Below are 22096 nucleotides of genomic sequence, written 5' to 3' on the forward strand. Positions count from 1 at the left end.
CACCTGTCAGGTGGGTGCCATTGCCATTCTAAGAGAACAAGGGAGGCATTCGTGGTGAGTTCCGGCACCTCTTTTTCTAGAAAAATAACACTGGACCACATCCCACTAAAAATATGAGGGTGTGGGGAGGCCACAAGTGCACCTAATAGTCTCCAGATAAAGGGTCAAAAGCTTGGGTAAATAGAAATGTTTTTGCCTCATGCCTGAAAACCAATAATGATGCTGGCATGCCTTTCTGGCACAAGCATGTATCAACTACTGTTCTTGTGTTACCACCCTCTGCACCTCTCTCAGAGGGGGCACATAGAAAAGGAGCTCAGATTATGAATGCAGAGTCGAGGTTGGTTCATGGGGAAGAGGTGTTTCCTTGAGGTATTGGCATCCTGAGCCCACAGAAGGCTTCATAGGTCAAAATCAGCACTTTGAATTAGGCCTGAAAACTAGCTGGTAGCCAGTTTAATCGTGCCAGAAAATATTTTATATGCTTGGTCAACAATATGGCCTCTGAATTCTGCATCAGCTACATGTTCCGAACTGTCTTCAACGGCAGCCCCACATAGAACACATGGCAGCAATCTAGCACAGACGTTGGCAGAGTGAAAACAACAAAAGTTATAAATATGAGTTTGCAATATGGTTAGAGGGCTTTTGTTTTTTAATTGTCAAATGGGAAGTTTTATTATAGCTGCATGCAGAATAACAGATATTATGATCTTGGTCTCTCTTTCTTGCCTTTGTACAATGCTAACAGAGAAACACTGGCTACTTTATCAATCTTGAAGCGGACACCGGCAAGGTCACCAAGCCCTTTTCGACCAAACCCAGCGACTTCATTGTTCTCCTCAGTGAAGTTCAGACAACCATCATTAGGAACAGAGGATGTTATTTTCTTTTCATTCTTGATAAGCTGAATTCGGACACACTACCTGATGGCAGAATTTGGCTGCTTGGCTTCAACACCAACTTTTCCCAGGACAATTCCTTTGGCATGGGAAGCTCCCCCAAAAGGGTTGGCTTTCAAAGCAGTACCCAGATGGGCTTCTTGTATTGTTTGTCATGTCGTTTCTGGTCTCGGCGATGACTGTGCAGCTTCCTGGCTGTCCAGATTCCAAGGCACTTGCCCATCTTCCTCCAGCTGCTGCTGCCAGCTCACCCGAAGGAACCCGAGATCTGCAACATGTTTAGTTGTTACACTTGACACAGGCTACCCAAACTGGGCCATAAAGATCTAGACTTAGGCAAAGAGGTTGCCTTAAACTGAGGTGCCAGGGAAGCAGGCAAAATGCAGTGGAGGTTTAAGCACATTGAGGGGAAATGCTCAAATGCAAATGACTAGGGTTTGGATTAACAAAAAAGCTCAGAGACAGATTAGGGAAATGAGAAAGACAGAAATAGGAAGGAGGAAGGAGGTGCTAATAATTACCAGGCCAGAGGAGGGGAGAGTAAAAACAAGCAGTTTCCTGAGTTTCAACGTGACCCATGTAGCTGAGTCTTGAAGGTTATGAGCAAAGGCTAGGCATGAAATAGGGGTGTGGGTGTCTGATAACAAGATGCTTGTCTTCTTTAAAATGCATGAACATTCAGGAAAGGGACTCCCATCTTCAAGTGATGATTGGGTGGCAGAATATAGGGCAGCCTTCATTGGTCACTTCAGCTAAGTCCAATCACCCCTGAGTTCTGCGGAAAGTTCAAAAACAGATACAAGCTCCCTTTTTGGGTAACCCAGACTTGTGCTTTCCACATGAAGTTTCAACCAAAGAATAACAAGCACGGATGAGAAGTAGGGAATGGAGGCAAGGGTATAGATCTAGATAAGCTGCAGAAGAGTTTGGCTCCTGCAGGCATCAACAAGGTCAGAGCGGTGTAGACTTCTGGAGGATTCCAGACAGCTTAAAGAAGTGGAACAGTCCTCCAAGTGTGTTATGTACTGAGTTGAATAGGATCCAAACTGCAGCAGTCTGATTGGTCCTAGAACAATAGGATCCAAAAGGCAGCAGTCTGATTGGTCCTAGAACAATAGGATCCAAAAGGCAGCAGTCTGATTGGTCCTAGAACAATAGGATTCAGAATGCAGCAGTCTGATTGGTTCTAGAACAATGCAGCAGTATGATTGGTTGGCAGGAACCACCCAATCATGCTCCAGATAGAAGTGAATCCACAACCTGATTGGCTTACAGTAAGGTAAAGGTAAAGGTACCCCTGCCCGTACGGGCCAGTCTTGACAGACTCTAGGGTTGTGCGCCCATCTCACTTAAGAGGCTGAGGGCCAGCGCTGTCCGGAGACACTTCCAGGTCACGTGGCCAGCGTGACAAAGCTGCATCTGGCGAGCCAGCGCAGCACATGGAAACGCCGTTTACCTTCCCGCCAGTAAGCGGTCCCTATTTATCTACTTGCACCCGAGGGTGCTTTCGAACTGCTAGGTTGGCAGGCACTGGGACCGAGCAACGGGAGCGCACCCCGCCGCGGGGATTCGAACCGCCGACCTTTCGATCGGCAAGCCCTAGGCGCTGAGGCTTTTACCCACAGCGCCACCCGCGTCCCTTATTGGCTTACAGTAGAATTCCGGAATTAGCCAATCATGTGCAGCCCATTGTGTAAATAATGTATATAAAGCAGATACCTTGAGGGGACTTTCACTCATTCCTCCTCACCACTATGAGCTGAATAAAGAGCATGAAATCACTTTGCGACTCTGAGTATATTTCAAAGTGGAAAACTGAACAAAACAGGACTGAGAGTGCAGTTGTAGAAAGCAAGCTTCCTGAACTTAATCAGGCTTTTGCACTTAAGTTATCCCATCTCACTGTGCACATGTGTGGGAACAAATTCTCCGTACAGTTGCTACTATGGAGAGTAGATTTTGCAGGAACCACTAGGGCTTCCCATGGAACGATACTTAGCCGGTGTCCAGTGACCAGTGTCGCTTTCTCTGATTCCCTCGCAAATACAGCCACACATTGCTCAAAGCAAAGCCGAAATAAGCGCTTAGTTAGAACCATAGAATTATAGAGTTGGAAGAAAATCAGGGGATCATTTAGTTCAACCCCCTGCAATGTACGAATCTCAGCTGGAGCATCCATAACAGATGACCATCCAACCTCTGCTTAAAAACCTCCAATGAGTAGGGGACTCCCCTACTTTCCAAGGGAGTCTGTTCCACTGTCAAACAGCTCTTACAGCCAGAAAGTTCTTCCTGATGTTTAGTCAAAATCTCCTTTCTTGAAACTTGAATCCATTGGTTCAGGTCCTACCCGCTGGAGCAGGAGAAAACAAGCTTGCTCTATCTCCTGGGACATATGCAGAGTTCCAGTTGAACTGAACTGTTAGCACCAGTCCTCAGCAGCTAAGCACCACTTCCTGAATTTCAGAGTCAGAAGACATGGCGATCAATTTGTGAGTATATTTCACAATTACATACCGCCTGTAGAAAGAGCACTGCAAGAATAATTAAGGGAGAAAGATGCAAAATGGGGTAAAATGGTAGGGCTCAGGAGTTTACTCGCGAAGACATTTGTAGGTAGGTAGGTAGGTTAAACCACAGAGCCTAGGACTTGCCGATCAGAAGGACGGTGGTTCAAATCCCTGCGACGGGGTGAGCTCCCGTTGCTCGGTCCCTGCTCCTCCAACCTAGCATTTTGAAAGCAATCAAAGTGCAAGTAGATAAATAGGTACCACTCCGGCGGGAAGGTAAACGGCATTCCGTGTGCTGCTCTGGTTCGCCAGAAGCGGTTTAGTCATGCTGGCCACATGACCCAGAAGCTGTATGCCGTCTCCCTCGGCCAATAAAACGTGATGAGCACTGCAACCCCAGAGTCGGCCACGACTAGACCTAATGGTCAGGGGTCCCTTTACCTTTTTACCTAGGTACAGACAGTGTCTAACCATTTCAGTCCTGCTTCAAACAGCAGCTGGGACACCTGCTTTGAAAGATCTATTTTTGAATGAGCACCCAACCTGCTGTTTCAAATGCCAAGAGTACAAAAAGCAGGATCGTGTCCCTATATTTTTTTAAAAAAATAAAAAACATGATATTTAACTTTGCCATATTCCCAAATTAATCACACGCAGTGGTTGATGAAGACAGCTATAAACCAATTACAAAGACTGACCCAGAATTCAAGCTTTATTTAGAAGCTGAATAACTGTTGATACGGATTTAGATCTTGATAATGGCAAAAGAATTAAGGGCATACTTTAAGGCAATGGGTACTGCCTCTTCAGCCATGCCACTTGTGATAATCAGAACTCTAATTTTGCCTCTGGATTGCTTCACACGTGATTTTAAAAAAAACACTGTACACCTAAAAACGTTACTTTTAAAATACTTTATAACTGTTTCTATAGAAAGATAGGCATATATATATATATATATATATATATATATATATATATGCATTTTGTGTGTATGAAAATGAAGGGGAATACATATTTATAAATACAGATATTTTATAAACATTAACTTAGAAAGAAGATAAACATGTATTTGTCAAGCGCTGTTGTCTGAAACTGCAAACAGAATAAGCGCCATTTTCATTTTGGCTGTGTGTTTTTGTTAATAATAATAAAAAAGTTTGTATCCAAATTTGTTTCCCTTGTTTTTCCTTGCCAGTTTTCCATACTGTTCTATGTTTGAAATGTATCAATAAATTACAAGTATTTTTTTGTTGGAAAAAAGTGAAAACGTTAAGTGCGCATGTGATAAATATTTCCTTGCAGACACATGCGTCATACACATATGTAAATCATGAGGCCAGGACTGGCCTGCCGGATGTACCCCTGGTGGTAAACATATGTATGCCACAGCATAATGTAAGAGTTAGTTATTACACTCTTTTTCTCCAAACAGTATATTCAGGATGGCTTCATCTTATTAGATGTGTCATTCCCAATGTCCAATAAAGCATGTGTCCAACACATACAGGCTTAAATACTAGCTTAGCAACAGTAGCTCGTGCCACCTGGCACACACGTAATTATTTGCAGCTGTTAATTTTATTGTTTAAGGAAATCCCTGCCAAGATAAGGCTGTTAGGCTGTGTTTGTGGCTTTCTTAAATTAGGTTCCAGTTTGGTGTGTAGATTAAGAGAAGGTTATGGGACACCAGTTGGAAAAGTAGCAGCATGAACAAAAGCAGAACTCGGTGCTAAAGATCCCAAATCCCACCAAAATGGTGCCATTCGTTCTTCCAGAAGACAGCTTTCTCCAGAAACTGTCCTGCTTTGACACACTGCATCAGCATGCTGGAGACTCACAAGTGAGGAAATAGGCACATATATCATTATGAAAGGGATGGCGGCAGCTTCGTAAATAGACCCACTGCTGTTCCAGGGAAAGCTTTTAAGAGAGGGGGGGGGGAAATGATGCAGTTTTTCATTGTGGTGGAATGGGGAAGACCCAACTATGGAAGGCATCTGGTGCCTGTGACATCAGTTTTGCAGTTTTTAAAATGTCATCTATAAAAGGGGAGAGGGCTAATGCATGATAGAAAGTGCAAGACTGAGAGCTGAACAGCGTAAAATTCCCAGACATGTACACAATGCACTTCCTGATGTCCACAATGGAGCAATGATAATTTATATTGCATTTTTAGTCTATTAATCACATCAAATATTGCAAAGAAGTACATTAAGTGAATACACATTGGATATGGATGACATGTTGTGAACAATGTACAAAACATCCACACTCTGTGTGCATAGAAAGCACTTGAAAATTCTGTGCACACACAGCCTAAGTCTGTCATACAGCTTAGGTAGTCGAGACCCATCCCACTGGTTCAAAACCTGCTCTAACTTCTCTTCTTCTATTATGTCTGACTTCACCCTAGTAGGTCAGTTGTGCCAACTCCTGCATCAGTTGTGGATACTCCCATTAGCATGGGAGGAAATAGCAACAGTCACACAAACCCACCCATGCCTACTGCAAGTCCCCATGTCAAGGAGCAGGCCAGCAGTAAATCACACTGAGCAAGTTGGAGTTACCGTATTTTTCGCTCCATAAGACGCACCTGACCATAAGACGCACCTAGTTTTTAGAGGGGGAATGCAAGAAAAAAAATATTTAAAGGGAGCGCTGAGCAGAGCCTGTATGCATCCCAGGCTCTGCTCAGCGCTCCCTTTCACGAGCCGCGCAGAGCGTGTGTGCGGCGCTTGCAGGCTTTCCCCCGAGGAGGGAGAAGGGCAGCCCGTCACTGACTTCTCCCTCCTTGGGGAAAAGCCCCCAAGAGCTGCAAACACGCTCCGCGCAGCTCTTTAAAGGGAGCGCGGCTCTTGGGGGCTTTTCCGGGAGGTAGGGGAAGGGACAGAGGGGCTAAGCCAGAAGCTAGAACAGCAAGAGGGAGCGCTGCGCAGCGATCCCTCTCACTGTTCTGGCTTCTGGGATAGCTGCACAGCCTGCATTCGCTCCATAAGATACACACACATTTCCCCTTACTTTTTAGGAGGGAAAAAGTGTGTCTTATAGAGCAAAAAATACAGTAACTCTTCATAAGCAAAAATAGGATCTGCACCAGACTGTTAGGCCTAATGAGCATAGCAACTCTCCTCTGGCAGGTCTTGCCCCCATGAAGCAGTTATGGAGATTCCCCACAACTGCCTAAGTCCCCTCCTCTCCATGGTTTCCCCCCAATTTTTTGGAGACTGTGCCTGCATGAAGCTAACTTCTCCTCCACCCTCTTCATGCCTCTCCTGGTACTGGAAGAGCAACGGAGAGAGAGCTTGTTGCGGCAGCAGAAGGAGACACCCCTGACTCTTCAACAGCCTGACTCCCCTCTGCCTCTTGAAGTCCTTCCTCTCCAGCTTCAGCTTCTGCCTCTGAGTATAGACTTCTCTCTGCCGCAGGAAAAGTTAGCACATATAGTGGTACCTCGGGTTACATATGCTTCAGGTTACAAACTCCCCTAACCCAGAAATAGTACCTCAGGTTAAGAACTTTGCTTCAGGATGAGAACAGAAATTGTGCTCCAGCGGCGTGGCAGCAGCAGGAGGCCCCATTAGTTAAAGTGGTGCTTCAGGTTAAGAACAGTTTCATGTTAAGAACAGACCTCCGGAACGAATTAAGTACTTAACCCAAGGTACCACTGTATACTATGTAAAGGAAAGAAATGTTGCTGTCTTCCCCTTTCTTTTCCTTTCCTTTCCTTTCCTTTCCTCTCTCTTCCTACTTCTCTTTTCCCTCAACCCTATATTGCCTATGTTAAGTTGTGGGTGAACATATCAGACGACACAGCGATTCCTCAAACAGCTCTTGTTTATTCACAGGCCAGAACAGAACTGAACTGAAGGGTTCAGTCAGCCTGCTTATATAGAGCTCCAGTACAACGTAACAGTAACAATTTTCTAAAACTATCCAATCACTGAACGGCACTTTTGATCCCTTATTTGCATAACTATCTACAGTATCCCCCTGCTGGCCCAGGGTGAGAACTTCAGTACATAACACCCTATAACAGTAATGCCTCACTCTGAATATGACTTAACTACAGTCGTACCTTGGATCCCAACGCCTTGGCTCCCGAACAAATTGGCTCCCAAACAATCAAAACCCAGAAGTGAGTGTTCTGATTTTCGAATGATTTTCAGAAGCCGAACATCTGGCGTGGCTTCCGATTGGCCTCAGGACGCTCCTGCAGCCAATCGGAAGCCGTGCTTTGGTTTCAGAATGTTTTGGAAGTCAAACGGACTTCCGGGACAGATTCCGTTTGACTTCCAAGGTACGACTGTAGTTTGAATGACTCTGACTTGAAAACAAGTTCTGTGTTCTATTGTTACTCAATAAAATCTTTAATAAAAACTAATACAATATATTATATTATATTATATTATATTATATTATATTATATTATATTATATTATATTATATTATTATATTATATTATATTATATTATATTATATTATATTATAATATTATATTTTTTAAAATGACAGGATGTACCCTGCTATCTAGCTCATGCACACTTAGAGCTCGCAAAGGACAATTTTGCTGTTGGGAAAGAGCACTTTGCACAGATTGGCCTCACAGCACACATGGGAACAGTTCTAATCCTTCTCTCCCTGGAATCCTAATAGTTTCTGTGCCTTGAGCCTCCAGACTCAAGTGCCTAACACCAAACTGCATTCCAACAAGTGGTGTGCCACTCCTATGGAGCGCTGCATGTTTCATCGCTGCAGATTTCAGCACATTTTCACACCATTCCTCTGCCATAGCTGAAGTTGTAGCCTTGCAAGACCAAAGCACTATTGCCCATTTGGAGGTTGGACAACAAAAATTTAATGGGGCTCAGGGACAGCTTAACGGTTGGTCAAAGAGTCCGGATAAGCATATCCTTTTGTTAGGTAAACTACAGGTGTTATGTTGCCATGGTAACTAGATGTTTAGACACAGTTGCTTCTCAAATAGAGGGCCATTTAGGGGGAATGTTCTGTGTAGAAAGGGAAAAAACAACAACTATTCACAGAAGAGGCCACACCTTCCCCACACCCAGCTAAGGCTGAAGAAATCCTAGTGTCTGCTGTCTGAAGAAAAGTGATGCAGTTTGTGATTAGATATGGAGACAGGCACAGGGAAAGCGACGGAGCTAGAGCTCTGTAAGTGTCTTCAGGTACTAGCTGTTTCCCCAGAGATCTGATGCAGGAGCAATGGACTTTGGCTGTCTTTTTGGAGTATTGAAAGCTTTGTGTCCACCCAGTGCTATTTTTCTAGAAAAAGAGGTGCCAGAACTCACCATAAACGCCTCCGTCGTTCTCTTAGAATGGCAATGGCGCCCACCTGAGAGGTGCCAGAACTGAGTTCCAGCTGGGGAAAAAAGCCCCGAGACTGCCTATGTTCAAACTGTATGTTTACCAATAAATTGACTACTACAAAACACTGAAAAGCCTCCACTTGCTGTTTTTGAAAGGAAACCAAACACGGGGTAAGCAAGCACCATAGGAGCCAACTCCCCAATAAAATATTTGAGATGGCCGCCCCCCAAAGTTGGTGGGTGTTGCCATTCAAATGGTTTGCGTGTGCCGCGACTTGTGATTGGTTATTCAGGGTAGGGCTTACCTACCCCCCCCCCCAATATTTGATTCAAGTTGGCATCCCTGGCAAGGCCTGCCATTGCTCAGAAAAGAATGGCGAGTCCAACAGTTTTAACTTCTTAATTACTCAAAAAAAACCCCAAAACACACACACACACACACACACACACACACACACAAAACCCTCACACCTTGTGAAGCAGCTATTGTACCTGCTTGTCAATAGTCCCTGGAGATTTGGTATATAGCTAAAAATGCAGCCCTGTGCCTTTGAGAGCAGGCTGACACATACAAATGAAGCCAATAAATGTTTTTCCCATCACTTTCCCACCGCACTGCCAGAAAAAAAGCTTAGCTGTGTCTTTTTCTCTTCCCAATGAAATCTCTCACCAGGCAGCGATCCATTCCCTTTGGTCTCTCTTCCCTCTAGCACTGGGTGCCTGGACATTGCCAAGGAGCTAAAGTCAGCTGCTCTCGCTGCCACTAAGCCTCTAATTGCTCATTGAGTCATATGCTTCAGTGAAAGTGAACGTTGTCGGGGACTTAATGACCTTTGCAATTTCCGTGGAGATCGGAAAGCAATATAAACTCATCACGACCAGATTAACCAGAGGGGAAGCTGGGGACACCCGCACGTTCAAGGCAGCAGGTAAGGGAGACAGCAAATCCCCCCTCCCAATCGCGTTTAGCGGACTCAATAAGCGCCACCAAACAGCTTGTCTGTAGCAGTGCCGTAATCACAGCTCTGAACCAGATGCATTGGTAACTATTGTGCAAAGGGGCAGTCGATCGATACCTGGATGAGAAAAACTCACTTCAGTATGCCACACGGCGTCTGGCGTAAAGGACTGCAGGAACTTCATCTTTCCTTCGAGATGGTGATGGTTAAGAGATCAGTCATAAACTGGGCCGTTACCCTGTTAGAGGAAATGGTTAGTCAATTAATTGTACGTTTAACTTCACTATACTACCCGGTTAAATCTCCATAGATCTGCACATGAATCATAGTTTTGAATGAGTAAAATGATTCTTTTACCATCTTTTTTCTTTTGCTTTTTTTGGGGGGGTGTTTTATATTCTTTATTGAAAAATAAAAAAGTACAACATTACAAGTCCACAGAGCAAGATAGGGACATCTCTTACCAAACCTTCCAACCTTTCTCTGATGAAAATAGGGATGGCGTATTGAGGAAAAGGGACATGGGTGGCGCTGTGGGTTAAACCACAGAGCCTAGGGCTTGCCAATCAGAAGGGGATTCGGCATCGCAGGTATTTGGCAGTTCGAATCCCCGCGACGGGGTGAGCTCCTGTTGCTTGGTCCCTGCTCCTGCCAACCTAGCAGTTCGAAAGCACGTCAAAGTGCAAGTAGATAAATAGGTACCGCTCCGGTGGGAAGGTAAACGGCGTCTCCCTGTGCTGCTCTGGTTCTCCAGAAGTGGCTTAGTCATGCTGGCCACATGACCTGGAAACTGTACGCCGGCTCCCTCGGCCAATAAAGCGAGATGAGCACCACAACCCCAGAGTCAGTCACGACTGGAAGTAATGGTCAGGGGTCCCTTTACCTTTACTGAGGAAAAGCAGGACATTACAGTATCAAACCAGAAAACAGGACAACTTATGTAAATCTGGGACTGTCCCTAGAAAATAGGGACCCTTGGCGGGTCTGCACTCACTTCTTTCTCCTGGATTAAGTGCTTTTACCTGGAAAACGCTGCTTGAAGTTAGAGCTTTCCGAGAAAGTCACTAAATGGCTGCTATCTACTAAAGGCATTTTGCTTTAGCGGTCCAGCAATGGAGATATGTATATTTCCCCCTGAATACTGAATGGCTGTGTGATTTTACTTATGTCCCTTCTTTACCCAACAGAGTTCCACAGATGGTGGAAGCCACCGAGATCTTGTCTTTCTGACATTATATTTGCAACCACCTAAGACACACTCATCAGCTGACCACAGGAAGCCTCTACTGATGGTTCTGAGGGGAAGAGTTGAACTTGGAGGCTGTTGTTGCTATGGGCATCAAGGCTCTGAATGAGCAAACCTTCAAATCCACAATTACTCACCCACACGTTGGAGACAAACCAATTGCTTCCGCTAACCCTGTGGTTTGTGTGGGTGTTTGTTTTCATGAAAGCGCAAGTCGTCTAGCTGCTTTTGCCATCCCCGAAGCACAGTTTCCCAAGGCAGGTGATTTGTAAGGCAGTTACTTACACTAGCGTAGGATTTGATATAGATGCCTAGTGTATACTAGGATTGTTTATCTATACACTGATCAATGTACATGATCCACTGCTGAGTAACACAAAAGAAAGACACCTGAGGAACTTCCAACCTAAGCTTTGATGGAAGCAGAAGTAGGAAGAGGCAAAACTGACACAGGATAAGTGTGATCAAATGCAATCAGTGTGTACCTAGGCCTTGTTGTTGGGGATGAGTTAAGTAGTTACACACCAAAGCCTGCTTTTCACTGAGGTGGGAAATCCTTGTTGAGGCTGTGCCATTTCACACTGGGTTGTAGCTTGTGCAGCTGAACCCGCCTCCATACCAAAAATAATAAAAATCCCTGCATGGAGAAATCCAGATGTCAAGGATAAGGATTCTAACCTAGTCTTTCTTCCTGTCATGCTAGCTTTGGATGGTTGGTAGAAACCTTTGTATGTAGGAGGGAAGAATTCAGTCATGTGTGCCTATAGCACTTTATATACCTTTTAGCGACCCCAAATGCAACAAAGTCGTTTCCCCATGCTGTGCTTCAAGTCATATTTGCATGTTACTGTAAACCAGAGTGTCTTCACCCAATGAACATTACATGTCTGGCTTCCCTGAGCCTGCAACCCCTATTCACATAGCTGCCATGTGCAACAGCTGCCTCAAATGTACACACGTCTGCTTAACTGCAAAGTGAATGTGGCTTACATTACGTACTGTCTCTAAAAGCGACCACACGATGGAAGCATACGAGCAATTCCATACCAAAAAAAAAAAAGAGTGAGTTTAGAATCTGGAGTTTAGAAAAACAAAAATGGCAAGGAAGAGGGGACATGATAGAGCAGGCACCCCCAAACTCTGCCCTCCAGATGTTTTGAGACTACAACTCCCAACATCCCTAACTAACAGGACCAGTGGTCAGGGATGATGGGAATTGTAGTCCCAAAACATCTGGAGGGCAGAGTTTGGGGATGCCTATGATAGAGGTTTACATACCCTCCAACATTTCTCTAAAGAAAATAGGGACGTCCTATTCCATAACAACAACAACAATTTTACTATTTATACCCCACCCATGTAACTGGGTTGCACCAGCCACTCTGGGCGACTCCCAACGTAAATAAAAACATAATAAAACATCAAATATTTTAAAACTTCCCAATACAGGGCTGCCTTCAGATGTCTTCTAAAGGTTGTACAGTTACTTATCTCATTGGCTCGGGGGGGGGGTGTCACTTAATTCCATACCCTCCAACATTTCTCTGATGAAACCAGGGACGTCCTGAAGAAAAGCGGGACATTCTGGGATCAAATCAGAAACTGGGACGGCTTCTGTAAATCCAGGACTGTAGCTGGAAAACAGGGACACTTGGAGGGTCTGGGTTTTTTAAATCATGCAAAGCATGAAGAAAGTAGATAGAAAAAAGTGCCCCCCCCAATTTCTCATAAGCTTTCCTCCTAGGGGAGTTGCTCCAGACCATGGGTAGGCAAACTAAGACCCAGGGGCTGGATTCGGCCCAATCGCCTTCTAAATCCGGCCCGCAGATGGTCTGGGAATCAGCGTGTTTTTACATGACTAGAATGTGTGCTTTTATTTAAAATGCATCTCTGGGTTATTTGTGGGGCATAGGAATTGGTTCATTTTTTCCCCCTTCCAAATATAGTCCGGCCCCCCACAAGGTCTGAGGGACAGTGGACCGGCCCCCTGCTGAAAAAGTTTGCTGACCCCTGTGACCCTTGATCATTCCAGTTGCCCTTTCCCAACTCTACAATATCCTTTTTGAGGAAATTGCACATTTAGGTTAGACTATTGTCTTCTGAACCAAAGAATTACAAGGGCTACTGGCCTGAACATACTTGGTTAGAAAGCTCAGTAGAGTTCAAGGAGAATGAAAATAAAATAAAGGCATGACACAGACAGCCGAGAGTTAAGGATTAGCACACTTTGACCCTAAGCAGATTTCTTAGTCAGGATAACAGCAAAATTAAAAACGTGTAGTAATGAGGAGAGGCTCACACTACAGCACCTGACAACCCTAGTGATTCTGCCTAGTGTTATTTTTCTGGAAAAAGAGGTGCCAGAACTCACTATGAACATCTCCCTGGTTCTCTTAGAATAGCAATGGCGCCCACCTGAGAGGTTCCGGCATGTTCCGCATGAAAAAAAGCCCCACAACCAGTTCACCAAAAGCTGACACTCCTGTGAGACTAAATAGTCTATGAGGCCACCATCACTTAGAAACCGATGTGTAATGTCGTCCTACACGTCTCAGATAAGCGCAAATACTTTCACATGTTTGACGCTTGTCTTATTACAATGCCCCTCAGTTTTCCTGAGCTGTTTGGTACAGGCTGATTTATTTATTTTTAATGAAAGTCATGGGGACACAATGCATGTGGCAGTCACCTTCAAACTAGTCTCAGGGCCTTTGCTAGGTAATGGATGGCCCTGGGGAAAATTTTGACAAAAGCAGACAATCACTTTCTCTTTCCTTGAGGCAAACGTACCAGGGAAAGCAAGGCCAGGGATGTGCCATTAGTATTCAGGAAAGCTTCTAGAAGGTGACAAGAGCAGTTAAAAAACACACAAAAAACCAACAACCTTCCAAAACACAACCAAGGGCCTCAAAAAAATATGTGATCTTCCCTAAATAGCACAACTGATGCAACCAATACGGGACGAGAAAACTGCCGTTTCAGCCCACGTCAGAGAAAACAAAACCTCTGCCTAGATGGTTATAAACATACCTGTTATTTTATACGAGATAAAATGCAAACACTATGTTGGAGAGGTTGTAATGATAAAGGTACATGCCCGATGACAAATATATTCTTGAAAAGAAAAAATGACACCTACCTCTTAGCTCTCTTAATGTTTATGTGAGGAACAAAACAAAGAACTCAGGAGTAAAAAATAACAACCCCCCAATAAGATTATGTTGACAGCTGCCCAATTAACTTAAATGGTGCAAATACAGAACATTGGTAATCCAAACTGCGGTTTTTTGGCAAGGGTTGGAAAGGGGACACGCAAAAAATAACAGTGGCCAAAGGAAAATCCCAAAAAAAAGTACCGTCACTAATTTTATTTTATTATACACATACAGAGGCAGTGAGGTTACAGGGAACCAGGCAGAGGGCCTACCCGGTAGTGGCACCCACCCCATGGAACGCCCTCCCATCAGTTGTCAAGGAAATAAAAAACTATCTGACTTCTAGAAGACACCTGTAGGCAGCCCTGTTTAGGTAAGTTTTTTTAATGTTTGATGTTTTATCGTGCTTTTAATATTCTGTTGGGAGATCCTCATCAGGACATGCAACACTAGCTTCTGTGAGGTCTTCTGTATAGGCCAGGTCTGGGGCAGTGAGTGCTAAGGGTCTATCCATCTGCTACAGTTGCCTGGTCTCAGAGTTTGAGCTCCCTCTTCAGGGACTCTAGTCAAACTGAGGTAAATCTCAGGGAGCATCGCTAGGAGCAAAGAGTGACGGCTATTTTCTGCCTGCCTGCAGTGTTTTTTGCTATTCATTCCCCACCTCCAGGTCTATTAGGCTCAGGGCCGGATTTAGGTTTGATGAGGCCCTAAGCTACTAAAGGTAATGGGGCCCTTTCTATGTCCAGCTGTCCTTTGCCAACAACAAATTGTTGCTGTTTTGTGTTGAATATATGCTATATGGTAATTTACGGACCTAATAGGTATCTAAAGCCATTGGCACATGCAGAATGCAGGCACCCAATATATAGAAATGAGCAAACGTGTGATAGTATAGGGAGCAGGCCAGCAGGCGGGGCCCATTACTTAGAGGAGCCTACACAAGACAAAACACTGTTGCTCTATGTAGGCTTTATTTTATTTGTTTTTTATCTTATATTTTGGAAATGTATATCCAGTTTGTTTTCCTTTACATTTTTTGCCCCCCCCCAAGAGAGTGGGACCCTAAGCTAAAGCTTATACATAAATCCAGCACTGATCAGGCTTCACCCTCCCCTTCCCAAGTCTGCTCAGACTAATCCACAAGGTGAGGCTCCTCCATCGCCAGTGCATGAATGTGAGTGACCCATTTCTTCATGCTATATTGCAGAGAGGACACGTATTGAGGAAAGTGTCAGCGAGAAAGGTTGCGTGGGTTTACAAAATCTGTTTGTTTGTTTTTAAAAAGGAAAGAACCCCCTCCCCCAACATTTCCAGGACTCGTTTCCCTACACAACGAGCAATTTCAAAGGCTTTCGCAGCACCTCTGATGCAAAGGTAAATGGAAGCATGTTCATTTGTTGAATGGGTAAAGAAAAACTAAGAAGAGAGCCGATAAGGAAAGCTGGATTCTGGAAGGCGGCTGTACGTCCCAATTATAGATGAAAGCTCAGAGGCTGTGCTAAGATGGGACTTGAGGTCTCCATTAATTATAAATAAATTATCTACACTTATCGCCGAAATGAAATTTCCAGATAAAACTTTACGTTTGAAAGTACATCAGCTGTATAAATATTTATGCAAGCAACCTCCCTCCCTCCCTCTCCCTCTCTCTCCCTCTCTCTCTTTCTCTCTCACACACACTGCAGAGTATGCAAGAAAAAGAGAAAGAATCGTAACTGCAGGAATTAAAGCCCTCTAAAAAGTTGGAGATTACACAATAACAAACATGCACTCTGCACATGCTCGGGTGTACTGTTTAAGCCGCTTGCAGTCGCAAATAAAGCCCATTCCAAGAATTGAATTATTGCCTAGGTATCTTTGATTAGAGTCCTGAGAACTACTTCCAAAGCAAATTCTGGAGGTTTCCATCTTGCACTGAGCCCCAAAGCTTAATTATTCTGTTATTAGTGGAAATTGTCTCCCTGTTTATTTAACTTATATGCAGAATTCATCGTGCGAAAGACTGGACTGGATGAATTCCAAGCCAAAATTAAGATTGCTGGAAGAAATATCAGCAACCTCAGATATGCAGATGACACAACTTTGATGGCAGAAAGTGAGGAGGAATTAAAGAACTTCTTAATGAGGGTAAAAGAGGAGAGCACAAAATATGGTCTGAAGCTCAACATCAAAGAAACTAAGATCATGGCCACTGGTCCCATCACCTCCTGGCAAATAGAAGGGGAAGAAATGGAGGCAGTGAGAGATTTTACTTTCTTGGGCTCCATGATCACTGCAGATGGTGACAGCAGTCAAGAAATTAAAAGACGCCTGCTTCTTGGGAGAAAAGCAGTGACAAACCTAGACAGCACCTTAAAAAGCAGAGACATCACCTTGCCGACTAAGGTCCATATAGTTAAAGCTATGGTTTTCCCAGTAGTGATGTATGGAAGTGAGAGCTGGAACATAAAGAAGGCTGACTGCCAAAGAATTGATGCTTTTGAATTAAGGTACTAGAGTCCCATGGACTGCAAGAAGATCAAACTTATTAAGGAAATCAGCCCTGAGTCCTCACTGGAAGGACAAATCCTGAAGCTAAGTCTCCAATACTTTGGCCACTTCATGAGAAGAGAAGAGTCCCTGGAAAAGACCCTGATGTTGGGAAAGATTGAGGGCACAAGGAGAAGGGGATGACAGAGGACAAGATGGCTGGACAGTGTTCTCGAAGCTACCAGCATGAGTTTGACCAAAGTGTGGGAGGCAGTGGAAGACAGGCGTGCCTGGCATGCTCTGGTCCATGGGGTCACAAAGAGTTGGACACGCCTAACCAACAAACAACAACGAAGGAAAAACACGACATTCTAGGATCAAATCAGAAACTGGGATGGCTTCTCTAAATCGGGGACGTACCTGGAAAATAGGGACACTTGGAGGGTCTGCACTTTTTGCTGTCCAATTTGCTCCCATGACCGATTTTACCTGATGGATCTCCTGTATGAACTCCTTATTTACACAGACTCTCATGTAAATCTCATGTTCTGCTGGCCTGCTAACTGGCTTAGAGGAGTTCTTGCATAGCTTCTGAAGGAGGGACCAATTCAGGTTAAGGCAACACGCTTGGGGACACTTCTCTTTCTGTGATCCAACTGCCAAGTACCTTATTTGACAGAAAGAAACCTACTAATGCTAGTGACTCAGGAGATTGAGGAAGTCTGGTCAAGAAGTCTAGGCTACAGGACTGAAAGGAAGAATTCAGGCATATTTAAAATCCAGCCTACTTTCTTCCCCGCCACCCACCCGTTTTCCTTTTGAAGCTCTGCTTTGAAGGTGGATAATTAAAAATGGTTTCTTAAGTCTCATGAATTCATTTGGCTTAGTTACACACACACAAAATATCACTTTGATACCAGCTTGTAACTCTCACGGCTGCCCCCACATAATCCTGGGACTTGTGATGTGGTGAGGGTGCTGGAAATTGAGTACCAGAGATTCCTTAACCTCTCCCTGAGGACAGAGATTCCCTGTTAAAACAGTTCACATCTCAAGTGTGAACTGAGGCAGGCCTCCGTTCAAGAATGTCTAGCATCTCGGGCTTGCCAAATTAAACAACTAGCATACACAGTGTCACGGTCCGGTTCACGGGCAATCGAAGTCCCGGCTGGGGACGTTGGGCCCGGGGGCAAGATGGTGGGGTGGGGGCAGGAACAGGAGTCCAGAAGCCGGGAGTCAGAAAGCCAAGAGTCCGAGGGTCAGTGTTAAGTTGTGGGTGAACATATCAGACGACACAGCGATTCTTCAAACAGCTCTTGTTTATTCACAGGCCAGAACAGAACTGAACTGAACTGAAGGGTTCAGCCAGCCTGCTTATATAGAGCTCCACTAGAACGCACAGTAACCATTTTCTGTAACTAGCCAATCACTGAACGTCACTTTCAATCCCTTATTTGCATATGTGGACCAGAGTGAAAACTATCTACAGTATCCCCCTGCTGGCCCAGGGTGAGAACTTCAGTACATAATAGTCAGAGAGCTGGGAGTCAAGAGGATCAAGAAGCAAGGAGTCACGATGTCAGGGGTCCGAGGATCAAGAAGCAAGGAGTCACGAAGTCAGGGGTCCGAGGATCAAGAAGCAGGGAGTCACGAAGTCAGGGGTCCGAGGATCAAGAAGCAGGGAGTCACGAAGTCAGGGGTCTGAGGATCAAGAAGCAAGGAGTCAAACGCAGCAAGGCAGGGAACGTGTTGCTGTGGCAAAGAGCCGAAGGGAAAATGCTGACCTTATATCCCTTCCCAGCTCTTGCCACCAGGGGCTGTGAGTTACCAATCAGCCTCACCTGTGAGGCCGCGCCTTGCCTCTTCAGAACAAACTTAGGAAGGCCCCAGTCCTGCCGAGTCCTATTGGTCACAGGGCCTGGCTCCTGCACGCACACCTGACACACAGGGCAAGTGGGGTCTGAGATTTCCAGAGCCACCCTGACCATCTCTCCTCAAAGTTCGCTCAACTGAGCTGCCCAATTTCAACAAATTGCTGCTGCTTCTGCCCACTCATCCAGCTGCCCAGGGGTGCCAACTTGAATAAAATATGGGGGGGGGGGAGGAGGCACAGGTAAGCCCTGCCAACCAGGGGTTAGAGGAAGGCCAACCGTTAGTAGAGCCGGAACCAATGACAAGACAGAGACAACTAAGTCTAATTTCATCCTCCTCTTCCTCCTTGTTAATGGCAACCCCGAGATGAAGAAGCAGCAAGAAGATTCCAGTCAGTGTCCTTCCTTGAATTATATGCAAGCAAAATGGCAGATGCGTCAGGGCTCACAGACAAGGGGGGTGGGGTGGAGCAGCACCCTCTTTGCCCTAACAGGCCAGCCTCCAGTGGTTGGGATATTGCTGCCACAGGATTTAAACATTTATGGAAACAGAAAAGATAGTTTTCTAAGTCCTCATTGTTTGCAGCACACGTGCTGAGGATTCGAAAACCGAAGTCACGGGCAAAATGTCTGGCTCCACTCCAACTTACTGTTGGCCAAAATGTCCAGACCCTCCGAGTGTCCCTATTTTCCAGGGATAGTCCTGGATTTACAAAAGCAGTCCTGGTTTCTGATTTGATCCCGGAATGTTCCGCTTTCCCCTATTTTTGTTGGAGAGTAAGGAAACTGTGGGAGGCAGTGGAAGACAGGAGTGCCTGGCGTGCTCTGGTCCATGGGGTCACAAAGAGCCGGACACGACTAAACGACTAAACAACAACAACATGGAGATATGTGACTCCCCGAGCCAAGGAGTTAAATAACTATACAGTGCTACCTCGGGTTAAGTACTTAATCCGTTCCAGAGGTCCATTCTTAACCTGAAACTGTTCTTAACCTGAAGCACCACTTTAGCTAATGGGGCCTCCTGCTGCTGCTGCCACGCCGCCGGAGCACAATTTCTGTTCTCATCCTGAAGCAAAGTTCTTAACCTGAAGCACTATTTCTTGGTTAGCGGAGTCTGTAACCTGAAGCGTATGTAACCTGAAGCGTATGTAACCTGAAGCATATGTAACCTGAGGTACCACTGTACAACCTTTAGAAGACATCTGAAGGCAACCTTGGATAGGGAAGTTTTCGAATGTTTAATGTTTTATATACATGTTGGAAGCCGCCCAGAGTGGCTGGGGCAACCCAGCCCGATGGGCAGGGTATTATTATTATTATTATTATTAATATTGTTATTATGGAATAGGACATCCCTCTTTTCATCGGAGAACTGTTGGAGGATATGAATGTCAGGGGTGTGGCTTCCAGTAGTCAGTGAGGGCAGCTTTCAGAGTTTTGCACGATTTCCTGTTTCACAGATCTTTATTCCCAATGCCTTAGTCTCAGTCCCATCCCCACAACCAATATATAAACAAACAGGAATGAGGAATTTCTGGTCCCTTTACACAGAATTAGGATTGTTTACAAGGAAGGCCTCTAATAGGCAAGCGGTGTGGGTATACTCCGGGGATCTCTTCCACAAATGCCTGCTTTCCTTCCCTCCATGTTCCAAACCTCTCTGGTACCTTTTATTTTCTTCTCAGCAAAGCTGTTATCAGAATGGTGCAGCGAGGAGAAAAGCTTAGCTTCCCTCTGATACAATCAATAATGCCAGAAGACTTCATTACAGCTGACCTCTATTCCTATCCTTCCCAATCCGATCAGGCATGCTGACTGAGAAACTACAAACTTATTTTGGGGTGGCTGTTCTTTCCTTCCTTCCGCTGCCTCATTCCAGGTCACAGTTTGCTGCAACTTTTTAAAGAAAATTAACTCCATGCACATATTAGCAAGTGTTATGTACTGAGTTGAATAGGATCCAAACTGCAGCAGTCTGATTGGTCCTAGAACAATAGGATCCAAAAGGCAGCAGTCTGATTGGTCCTAGAACAATGCAGCAGTATGATTGGTTGGCAGGAACCACCCAATCATGCTCCAGATAGAAGTGAATCCACAACCTGATTGGCTTACAGTAGAATTCCGGAATTAGCCAATCATGTGCAGCCCATTGTGTAAATAATGTATATAAAGCAGATACTTTGAGGGGACATTCATTCATTCCTCCTCACCACTATGAGCTGAATAAAGAGCATGAAATCACTTTGCGACTCTATTTCAGCAAGAGAGGTTTTAAGATGGAGTAGAACAAGGGCAGCCAATGATGTTGCTGGATTCCAGCTCCCATAATCCCTTGCCACAGGGCCATGCAGGCCGAGGGCTCATGGCAACTGGAGCCCAACATCTGGTCAGCTCCCCAGTGGATACTTGCGGTGTGCAGGGTAGCGGCAATGGGGCAGAAATTTGCATCAATTTGCATTCAAATGCAAACCTATCTAATTCACACTCCTCTGAATGTTGCAACGCATTCTCTGGCCAAGTAATGCATACATGGCAATGAATACATTACTGAAAATAACATATAAGGATAAAAAATAACACCCTGGGGAAAATTCCTCAGCAAATAAATATGTCGCCTGCAAAAAATGATGAAATTCACACTAAAATGCTGCTGAGTTTTCATGAGGCATTTCCTAAATAAAAATGCAAACTGATGTGGATAATTGAAGACTGGAAAAGTTATAAACCAACATTGACAGATTTGCACATCCCTAGTAGAGAAGTAAGCCAGATTGATGAGATGGCTTTCTGTTGGACATGCAAGTTTTTGAATTTTACAGGACTGAATCATCCAGCAGTATTGTCGAAAGCCCTGTACAATGCAAAAGCTCTTCAGAAGAACTCTTTGTTTAATATTTCAGATATTTTAGGCCATGGCTCTGTTTTTTGGGGACTAGCAAGGTCTTAATATAAATCAAGCCCTGCGTAGATAGATGTCCTAATTTGGTGGGTCTAGTCTTGTATGACACTTGCAAGACCCATGCACTGACACTGGGTCTCCATTCTGATTGGTCCTGTGTCAGGGTCTACCCAATGGAAAGTACAGGCAATTTCCTGCCTCGAATGGCAGAATTCCAGTAACTTCATTTTAATGAGAAACGTGGACTGAGAAAATTGGGTTGTCCCTCCGATCTTCTCCTCATGTTTTCTGAATTGCAGCTCCTCTTCCCCAAGCCTATCCCAATTCCCATGACATTTTCTTGCCCGAGGTGGAGCAGAAAACAACATGCACATGCGTAGATCACGGTGCACCCAAAGCTGGCCAAGTTATTTTGGCCCTTGAGGCAGAAAACCCAAGCACCTGTCTTGCTTTCCTGGCAGCAAAAATCCAACACTAACAAACTGAATCGCCGACAATCTGCTGTCCTTTCACAACAGCGAAATCAGCAGCCTGAGAGGGTCACCTCACTAATAGCACGTCTAACCCCACACAGAACAAGTGTTCACATTTTATGTTAACAGGGAAGGAGGAGGGGATTACAATCAGGAACACTCTCAAGGACATGCCCAGAGGAAGAGAGAGTGGAGCATGGCTACATTCTCACTTCAAGACAGCAAAACAACTCAAAACCCAATCTATCCACACCCTCCCTAATTTTCTTTCAACCCTCT

At 44.8% G+C, this 22096-nt stretch overlaps 1 protein-coding gene and 1 pseudogene across 2 annotated transcripts in view; one reads left to right on the forward strand and one right to left on the reverse strand.

Moving 5' to 3' along the window:
• NKIRAS2 (NFKB inhibitor interacting Ras like 2) overlaps positions 1 to 22096 on the forward strand; it is a 272510-nt gene that overhangs the window by 186614 nt on the left and 63800 nt on the right. The gene's annotated exons all lie outside the window — the stretch shown is intronic.
• Positions 707 to 11578, reverse strand: LOC310748118 (small ribosomal subunit protein uS12-like; annotated as a pseudogene). Its single transcript, XR_014552314.1, has 3 exons — positions 10724 to 11578; positions 9838 to 9939; positions 707 to 1170 (listed from the first exon to the last, which is right to left on the reverse strand). The product of XR_014552314.1 is annotated as a small ribosomal subunit protein uS12-like (transcript).

The sequence above is a fragment of the Podarcis filfolensis genome (assembly GCF_964270895.1).
Source record: "Podarcis filfolensis genome assembly, chromosome: 13".
Lineage (NCBI taxonomy): Eukaryota > Metazoa > Chordata > Lepidosauria > Squamata > Lacertidae > Podarcis > Podarcis filfolensis.